This window comes from Podarcis pityusensis (assembly GCF_964106645.2).
Source record: "Podarcis pityusensis genome assembly, chromosome: 2".
Lineage (NCBI taxonomy): Eukaryota > Metazoa > Chordata > Lepidosauria > Squamata > Lacertidae > Podarcis > Podarcis pityusensis.
In genome coordinates, this window is record NC_138029.1 from 15,162,207 (window position 1) to 15,170,725 (window position 8,519).

The following is an 8,519-nucleotide window of genomic DNA, read 5'->3' on the forward strand; positions in this document are numbered from 1 at the left end:
TTAACACATCATTTGGGGAGGTGTAAATTACATAGGTTTGCCTTGAATGAGAACTGAATCAAGCTTCTCTCCCAACCCTACTGCCTACAAGGACTGTAGCATGTAACATCCTTTGCGAAAACTAGAAATTTTATTGCTAGCTATGTCTATGTCGGGATGTAGGTGGCACTGTGGGTTAAACCACAGAGCCTAGGACTTGCCGATCAGAAGGTCGGCGGTTCGAATACCCGCAACGGAGTGAGCTCCCGTTGCTCGGTCCCTGCTCCTGCCAACCTAGCAGTTGGAAAGCACGCCAGTGCAAGTAGATAAATAGATACCACTGTGGCGGGAAGGTAAACGGCATTTCTGTGCGCTGCTCTTGTTCACCAGAAGTGGCTTAGTCATGCTGGCCACATGACCTGGAAGCTGTACGCCGGCTCCCTCAGCCAATAAAGCGAGATGAGTGCCACAACCCCAGAGTCGGTCACGAATGGACCTAATAGTCAGGGGTCCCTTTACCTTTATGTCTATGTCACTAGTGAACCCTTCCCTTTCTCCAACAAGCCTACAGCAACATGCATAGGATCATCCCATTTTGTCTTCACAACAATACTGCAAGGTTGAGCTCTGGGATTCCTTTCTTGCCTATGTGCCTTCTCTCCAGGTTTTTCCCAGGCTCCCTCTGCCTGGCAATCATAGGGGCATTTATTTATTTTTTGAACCCTGCTTAAAGGTAAAGGTAAAGGGACCCCTGACCATTAGGTCCAGTCGTGACCGACTCTGGGGTTGCAGCGCTCATCTCACTTTATTGGCCAAGGGAGCCGGCGTACAGCTTCCGGGTCATGTGGCCGGCATGACTAAGCCACTTCTGGCGAACAAGAGCAGCGCACGGAAACGCCGTTTACCTTCCCGCCGGAGCGGTACCTATTTATCTACTTGCACTTTGACGTGCTTTTGAACTGCTAGGTTGGCAGGAGCAGGGACCGAGCAACGGGAGCTCACCCTGTCGTGGGGATTCGAACCACCGACCTTCTAATCGGCAAGCCCTAGGCTCTGTGATTTAACTCACAGCGTCACCCGCGTCCCACCTCTTACTTAGTAGATTAGAGGCAAAACTCCCCAAACCATAGAGGGTCTACATCAGCAACGGGAGCTCACCCCATCATGGGGATTCAAACCGCCGACCCAGAGCAAGTCCCAGGCTCTGTGTCCCTGAACCCTGCTTACTGCCACACAAATAGTAAAAAAATGTGATCATTCTGCAACTAGAGGAAAGTGCCTATCCTGAAAGAAGGATGCTTAAAACAGGCCTTACGTTGCTGCCAATTAATTTCTGGTACCCCAGCAGGTCCATGCATTTCAGTCAAGCAGAGATAACTGAGAAGGGGCGGGAGCAGGCGTGGGCTGTCTCCAAGCACTCATCAGAAGGATTGGTCCCATCGAAATTGAAATGCCTGTCCCCAACATTCATAAGCCTTTCCTTGGTCCCTGGACTCTGGGATTTTATGGCTCCCCCCACAAACATTCTGTGTGGTTCACATATTACTCCACATAGCACAGAGGTGCAGTTTGGAAAGCTAGCTGGTTGGGGGTGGGGGGAGGAGATGCACACCCTCTTTCCTTCCCTCCATGCACACACACACACACCCACCCACACACACACACACACACACAACAACACACTCTTCCTCCACATGTTGCCCTTCCGTTTCCAATAGCTGGTCCAGCCCCAGAAGTTCCAGGAGAGGAGAAAAACAACAGTGGCTCCCTTTGCCTTCCGCCAAAAAGCGTGCCTGGCAATGTGATTCTTTAATCAAGCAGACTCTTCCAAAATGGATGGTTACGAGAAACGGCTCCCCTCTCGTAAACAGCAATTGGGGGAGAACGGGGAGGCGAGGTGGGAGCAACTGGATCGTGAGTCTGGCTGCTTCTCGGAATTGCCTCCTTAGCTGCTGCAGAGAGAGAGAGCGCCTGCTCGGAATCTAAGTTGACTGCTCTGGACTGTCTGGTCTGTTTATGAACCTGTTATTTCCTGAATGGAGAACCAATGGTAGTAAAAGTTTATGGCTGGTCCCTCAGCCCATGCACACGGCAGTGGATTTTTTGGGGGGGACGGATAGTGAATTGCATAGATGGGTGGTGATTTTTTTTATATAAAAAAAAATCTGGTGCCACAGAGAAGGGCGCAAAGATGGAGGAGGGATGCCTGCAATTAATGCTCCATCCCTTTGCTCAAACCTCCTGGCTTTGCTGGGCAAATAAACAGCCTCCTTTCAGGTGGATCAGTCACCTGGCCTTTTTTTATATATAAGGCATTGATTTTCCTATCAATCTTCTTTAAGGCCTCCTAGATTCTTCTGGGTTGCTGCTTTCCAAATTGTCATTCACTTTCAGCTCCTGTGCAGGGAAATGGATGTGTGCAGTGGTTGCTCGGGCAACCGTAACCATGGCATCCATTACCAGAAGCTTCCGTGCAGAATTCACGCCCATCCCTTCTTGTCTGCTGCCCCAGACCCTCTCCTCACCTGCCCTCCTCCTGCCATCCCTCGAGTGAGGGCCTACTTTACCACCCAAGATATATAAAGTGGTTTGACGCCTGGCGATATTATTCAGGGGGGCGTACAATTCATGGTTTTATTCCTTTATGTATGCGTCAACTTGACTTACACCTTGTTCCGCTTCTTGCCTGTTACAGGGCTCACAGAGTGTAGCAGAATGAAAACACTTTGGCTTTCTTACCACATGATGCTGGCGCGTCGAGGAGGGTGCATAAAAAGGTCTGCAGTTTTTTAAAGGCTCCCGAGCCAGTTCACCAGGCTGGTATCTTGGGTAGATATCACTGGACACTTGTTGAGGCTATTGTCCTAGCAGGGGCCACTGACAATGCCTGCTCCTTCGCATCCTGCTCCTTGTTGTTACTGCCTGTTCACCTAGGGATGCTGAAGCTGCCTTAGACCACAGGTAAACAATGTTGGTGCCCTTGTGGCCTTTGACCACGGATGACGGGAGATGTCCACAACATCTGGATAGCACCACGTTGCCTACCCCTGCTTTAGAATGAGTCTGACCGTTCATCCATCTAAAGGTTTTAAAAAAGGTAAGGTAAAGGACCCCTGGAAGGCGGTCAAAGGCGACTATGGGGTTGAGGCGCTCATCTCGCTTTCAGGCTGAGGGATCCGGCGTTTGTCCACAGGCAGGTTTCCGGGTCATGTGGCCAGCAGGACTAAACCGCTTCTGGCGCAACGGAACATCGGGACGGAAACCAAAGCGCACGGTAACATCGTTTACCTTCCCACCATAGCCTCCCCAGCTGTTGCCATTGGCTGTGGGTTTCTTGTGAAGAAATGCCATAGTGACCCTTGTCTTCCCTCTCCCTCTCTCTGACAGGTGCTGCTGTTTTGATCTAGGCGCAGTGATTCTCAACCTGTGGGTCCCCAGATGTTGTTGGACTACAACTCCCATCATTCCTAGCCAGTATGAACAGTGGTCAGGGATGATGGGAGTTGTAGTCCAACAACATCTGGGGACCCACAGATTGAGAACCACTGATCTAGGGGAACTGACGATAGTGGTGAAGTGGAGATGGTGGGGCACTCTGGGAAGGGTGTCCATGGAGAGCTTCTAGCCCAAGCGCTTGCTCAAACCTGTAGCTGACATTGTCCCGTCGTCTTCACAACCACAGTGTCTGCCAGAGCACAGATCCAGTGGGGAGAATCACGTTGGGTGTGCAACTGTGCCTTAGATTGGTTGTGAATGTTCCTCCTCCACTACTCCATGGCTTCTGTCTCTAAAAGACTTGGGACAGGAACAGGAGGAAAGGAACTAGACTGTGTGATGTGCAAATGTCATATTGGGGTGACCATGCAGTGTGTCATAAACATGACACCTGCACCAGGGATTCCACTCTTGCCGGGCTGTGTGAAGTGGATGTGTTATTGCCGCCCGCTGGGAGGAGCAAAGAGATATTTCATGCTAATTTCAACAACAAGCCAGGAAATGCTTATTTGTCATCTTCAAGGCAAAGAAAGTGAGGACACTGGCTTTGAATTTCAAGAGTGCTCTTGAATACGTCCATCGATGGGCTTAACATACCCTTGGGAGCTTAGTGGAGAGACAAAGAGATGGTGATACATGCTGTTGTCTGGATGGGAAGCTGGCTGAGAGAAAGCAAAATGAGGGGTCTGCTGGATAGACAGATGAGTTGGTCACTATGGGAAGCAGGGAGGCTGAACCAGGATTGTTCTTGCCAGTGCCTTTGGGGGGCGGGGGGAGGGGATGCAGAGGTATGCATACCCCTAAACATTTTGTTAATCTAACGGGAGAAGAAACTAAAATTTTAGTTTCTTCTCTAGCACAGTGAATCGTCAGTTCTGTTGCTACCCCCGGTAGCAGCCTCACTTCCTGTCACAATGTTTCCTGAGTCTCAGATGGAAGCGAGCGTTTAATGTGTGAAGTAGGAGTTTGAATCTAGCACAGTGATTGGTCAGTTTTGTTGTTACCACCTCTGATGGCAGCTTCACTTCCTTTCGCGGTGATTTTCTTGAGTCAAAATGAGAGTACTCCTAAACATATTTTTTTTAAGGAAAAAAAGGACTGGTTCTTGCATTCTTAGACTCAGATGAAAATGATGGAGTAAAAAAAGAAGAAAAAGATTATGTTGAAGTTACTGCACTCTAGATTCTCTTTACTGCATTCCAGGTCCCCATCTGTACTACACATTTTAAACAATACTATTCCACTTTAAGCAGTCATGGCTTCCCCCAAAGAAATCTGGGAGCTGTAATTTGTTATGGATGCTGAAAATTATTCCCCCCAGGGAGCTGCAGTTGTCAGAGTGGTTTATCCCCCTTTCCCAGGGAACTCTGGGAATTATAGCTTTGTGAGAAGAACAGGAGTCAACTCCCTGCACCTTTAATAAACTCCAGCTCCCAGTATTTTTTAAACATGACTGTTTAAAGTGATATAATATTGCTTAAGTATATAGTGCAGATGTGAGTCTAGATTCTGAAGGACAGAATGAGCTGGGATCATAGGAAGTAGCCTTATACGGAGTCTGACTATTGGTCCATCTAACTTAGTATCCTCTACACTGATTGGCAGCAGCTGTCCAGAGTTTAAAGCAGAGAGTCTTTTCCAGCCCTAACTAAAGATGCTGTTCATTTGTGATCAATGAACTCCAGGTTGCCCATGGAGATGTCCCATTTTGCTAGAAGATCTCGCCTTCCTCCTCTCCGCATGGGCTCCCTTTGCCCACATCAATCAGAAAGTGACAGCCATGGGATAACAGCCCCCCTGATAGTATCCACTAATTAATAGCATGGAATATATGCTAAGGAAAGGTGACTGTGAACTATATTGTCGTGACTTTCTTTTAATCGTCCCTTTAAACTGCCTGTACTGAGCCTCCAGTGACTTGGCCAAGGGAGATGGGAGTTGGCTGGTGCTTTATAAATAAAATCCGTGCTTAATTATGATGACCTTTTCAGTGTTTCCTAATAGGGCCAGCTCGGCCGCGGCTAATACCACTTGCTTATAGCAGCAGTAACCTCAAAGGAAGGAAGGAAGGAAGGAAGGAAGGAAGGAAGGAAGGAAGGAAGGTAGAAGGAGACTTCCTACAGGTCCATTATGCCGTGTTTTGTCCATAAAGGGTATTTTTGCCCTTTCTCTCACCTTACAGGGCAGGCTGATGTGCAAATGCCAGGATATTTGACAGAAAGGCTCAAGATACACGTTGATCTACCCACACGTAGTTGTTATCCCTGAGAAACGTAGAAAATAACAGGATATATTTATCCGAAAGTCTTCAAACTTACACAACCCTTTAAAAATAAGCTGATGAAGGTGAATACATCGAAACAGGGCCCTGTCCAGGTTTCCAGTCCATAATTGACTTCTGACTTCTGCTCTGTGAAGACCTCCACATCGAATCTGACTGTGGAGTAACATGAACTTATCTCTACTCATAAACTCTTATCTCTAACTCTGTAACGAATTATTGTGTTATACGTATCTTTATGAGTTTGAGTTTGTAATCTCTGTTAGAGTTTGTAATCTCTGTTTGAGTTTGTAATCCTTGTCAGAATACATACTTTTGAATGGATTGGTTTTTGTTACTACTGACTATTGATTTGCGAGTAGGGACCACTCCCACTATTGAAGCTTGCATTGGCCTGAGTTCTTGGTGTGCTTTTTTCTTAGGTTATTTGATGAGGCAGCCTAACTTTGGGGCCAATCCGCTGCTGAGACTTTTCCTGTTCTTTGGGTAAACAAAGCCACAGAGGGGTCAGGATAAGAAAAGGCTGCTGTTGTTTAGCCCTATCAATGCAGTAACAGGTGGTGACTTTGCACGTGTGAGTTACATAGAGCAGCAATAGGGAACCTCCTGAAACTGTGGCAACCCAAGCCTCTCCAGATGCTGCTGAAGCCGCCGCCCGCCCCCACTCCTGAGCTACATCCCTCAGTGCCAGCCCGCGGCAGAACAAGCCGATCGGGCACCTGGGGCAGTGCGCGTACCCTGTGCCCTGGGGTGGGGCCAACCAGGGCAGGACGCTCCGTGGGACCTCTGACGAGTCTGCCTGCCTCCTCCCACTCAGCTGCCCTACAGCTGAGGGGGAGGCGACGGGCAGACTGTTTGGGGCATCGCGGAGCCTGCAGGAACCCAAGCCACCATGTCACTCCCAGGAGAGACGTGTGGCTTGGGCACGCTGCAGGCCCCGCAGTGAGTGCCGCCCAGCATCTTGTCACCCCCCTCAGTGGTGACACCTGGGGCAGACCGTCCCCACCACACACCCCTTCCTCCACCCCTGGTGCCAGCCAGCCCCACTTGGCACCCTCCCTGAGTGTTGTTATTAGGCTGGAATGCATCCTTGAACTCTGATGTTTCTGATCCTCAGATGAAAACAGGGACATTTCTCACCCAGCCAACTGGCCGTCCTTGACCCCCCCCCCCATTTTTACACCCCCTCTGCATTTCCACTACACCAACAGGACGCAGCACACATGCCCTCCACCGTCCACACACCGATAAATAAATGTTAGAAAGGGGCAAGATTAGACGCAGACACAAAAATAATTTTAAAAATCAAGGCTTCTTGTACTAGGTTACTTTCCCCCTTTCTTCCCACCAATGGAAGCCCTGCGCTCTGCCCGCCACTCAGAGTTGGTGCATCATGCGGGGCTGGGCTTTGCCAGCAGCCTCTCCTCCTCCTCCTCCTCGCCTGCTCTCCGGTAGCCCCTACGAGCTGCCCAAGAAAGGAGGCTGGTAGTGGTGACCAGGAAGAGACAACGGGATGCTCCCATGCACTGCCGCTGCCACCACCGTTCAATACAAACACTGTTTTCTCCTTCTCCCCAAGCTCAGTGGTGTTGGCACTGGTGGTAGTGGCGGAGCTACCTGCTCTGGCACCCAGAGCAGCACACATGCTGTGCACCTGGGGGCAGGGTGACCCCCCCCATGGGGACGGGGTGATCCACCCACGGGGGTGGGGCAATCTTCCCATGGGGCGATTGGTGCATCGGCGACCCACCCAGGGGGGGATTTTGTCACCCCCTCTGGGATAACACAGGGGCGGACTGCCCCCACCGCACCCCCCCTTCCTATGTCCCTGACTGGTGGAGCTAATAGGGACATTCTGGGTCAAATCAGAAGCCGGAAGAGCTTTCATCATTCCAGGACTGTCACTTGAAAAGAGGGAGACTTGGAGGACATGATATCGCTTCTTCTATTGTAAGTGCATGGGACGCAGGTGGTGCTGTGGGTTAAACCACAGAGCCTAGGACTTGCCGATCAGAAGGTCGGCGGTTCGAATCCCCGTGACAGGGTGAGCTCCCATTGCTCAGTCCCTGCTGCTGCCAACCTAGCAGTTCAAAAGCACGTCAAAGTGCAAGTACAGTGGTACCTCGGGTTAAGAACTTAATTCGTTCCGGAGGTCCGTTCTTAACCTGAAACTGTTCTTAACCTGAAGCACCACTTTAGCTAATGGGGCCTCCCGCTGCCGCCACGCCACTGGAGCATGATTTCTGTTCTCATCCTGAAGCAAAGTTCTTAACCTGAAGCACTATTTCTGGGTTAGCGGAGTCTGTAACCTGCGTATGTAACCTGAAGCGTATGTAACCCGAGGTACCACTGTAGATAAATAGGTACCGCTCTGGCGGGAAGGTAAACGGCGTTTCCGTGCGCTGCTCTGTTTTGCCAGAAGCGGCTTAGTCATGCTGGCCACACAGCCCGGAAGCTGTACGCTGGCTCCCTCGACCAATAAAGCGAGATGAGTGCCGCAACCCCAGAGTCGGCCACGACTGGACCTAATGGTCAGGGGTCCCTTTACCTTACCTTTATTGTCAGTGCATAGAAGCTAGCCATCTGCACCAAGGTAAAATTTGCATTCAGCGCCCACATTTTGCCCCTCGTCTTACCCACTACTGGCATGTGGGCCTGGGAAGGTTGTCAAGAAGCGAATGCTGTTCTTGGCTGGAGAAAAGTTCTCCAGTCCCAAACTGTGTACAAGCTATGTAGAGCTATGGGCAAGCAGCCTCTCGAATTT

General features: G+C 50.1%; 1 long non-coding RNA gene across 1 annotated transcript; it reads left to right on the plus strand.

Annotated features, from left to right (window-relative positions):
- The first annotated feature begins 1,863 nt into the window (after window positions 1–1,863).
- LOC308470346 lies at window positions 1,864–6,079 on the plus strand. The gene is made up of 2 exons (XR_013982380.1): window positions 1,864–2,940; window positions 5,657–6,079. It is a non-coding gene; the product is annotated as an uncharacterized lncRNA (long non-coding RNA).
- Window positions 6,080–8,519: the final 2,440 nt, after the last annotated feature.